The sequence below is a fragment of the Malania oleifera genome, chromosome 8 (genome assembly GCF_029873635.1).
Source record: "Malania oleifera isolate guangnan ecotype guangnan chromosome 8, ASM2987363v1, whole genome shotgun sequence".
Classification (NCBI taxonomy): domain Eukaryota; kingdom Viridiplantae; phylum Streptophyta; class Magnoliopsida; order Santalales; family Ximeniaceae; genus Malania; species Malania oleifera.
Window position 1 is genome coordinate 93167912 of NC_080424.1, and position 1612 is coordinate 93169523.

The window sequence follows — 1612 nt, forward strand, 5'->3', positions numbered from 1 at the left end:
CCGGGTTGTAAAATGGGAAGCTGTCAATTTTTAGTATTAATGTCCTAATTATAATGACATCCACCGAAGCTACTATGCCCAAAAAAGGTAGACACCGAAAGTAGCCATTTATAATTTAGGACTTCTGAGGGCTTAAACCAATAATTTGTACCTTTCTAGTTTAGGACTAAGATGGCTTGCATCACTCGTCTGCCTACCAGATACTCGAGACTTTCAGATTCCCACCTTTGAGCTCCATTATGCAGGTGTACAGAAAAATTGACTGGCTGACTTGTCTTTATTTATGTTATGTGCAGTGGGGATTCCTCATTGCTTTCCTTTGTATGGAACATGATTCAGTTATGACTTTCCACAACACAATTAGGTTTGTCATTGTCAAGATATATCTAGGGAATTATTCTTACCGAAGCACTTCTCATTTTTTGGGGCACTTTCTGCGGCAAAACGATTTTGACTCAATTACAGGCGGAGGCAGGGTCCAAGTTGATACGGATCAACCAAGCAAACCTAGTTCTCTTTGGATATAAGCAACGCATCTGTATGATTATGAAACCCGCATTTGGTTTGCCTTGCCAAATGTCTCAACCATTGGAAGGTATAAATAGCCAGAGAATTGATTTTTCAAATCTCAGCATTGAAACTACCCTCATTCGAGTTAGAAATTTGAATCACATTAATTTTTGTATTGTCATTTGCCTTCGAGGCCAGCTTTTTAGTGTTGAGAATTCCACTTATGAGCATGTCCAACATTGGAAAATTAAAGTGGATAATGGGTGCTTATATACATGGATGGACCCAAGACTTAATTAGCTTAAACTTTTGGATCAAATTGGTGTTCACCCATGTGTATCAAGCCCACCCATGGGCTCCTCTGGTCTTAACAAGTGGTATCAGAGCTAACGGATCGTAACTCTGGGTGAGCGACATCGTAAAAGTCGAGACAGGAAGCTAATTCTCCAGACGTGCTAACAGTTGGAGGACCAAGTGTGTGGCTGAGGCTAATAAGGATCATTTAGGCTGCGGATGGATCCGATAGGGTCAAGACATAGGAGGTAGGATTGGTTTGGAAGCGCATGGAATGCAATCTGAGGCACGTAAAACGTTAGTGGTAAGGTCCATTTGAGCAACTGTTGGAGAATTGTCCCAGAAGGGAGACAATTTCTGTTTAAGGGGGAGTAGGAACTCACAAGTAAGGGGGAGATTGTTGAGAATTCCACTTGTGAGTTTGTCTCACATTGAAAAATTAAAGTGGATAATGGGTGCTTATATACATGGATGAACCCAAGACCTAATTAGCTTGAGCTTTTAGGTCAAATTGGTGTTCACCCATGTGAGGTAGGGTCAAGACATGGGAGGTAGGATTGGTTTGGAAGCGCGTGGAATGCAATCTGAGGCATGTAAGACGTCAGTGGTAAGGTCCATTTGAGCAACTGTTGGAGAATTGTCCCAGAAGGGAGACAATTTCCATTCAAGGGGGAGTAGGAACTCACAAGTAAGGGGGAGATTGTTGAGAATTCCACTTGTGAGTTTGTCCCACATTGAAAAATTAAAGTGGATAATGGGTGCTTATACACATGAATGAACCCAAGATCTAATTAGCTTGAGCTTTTTG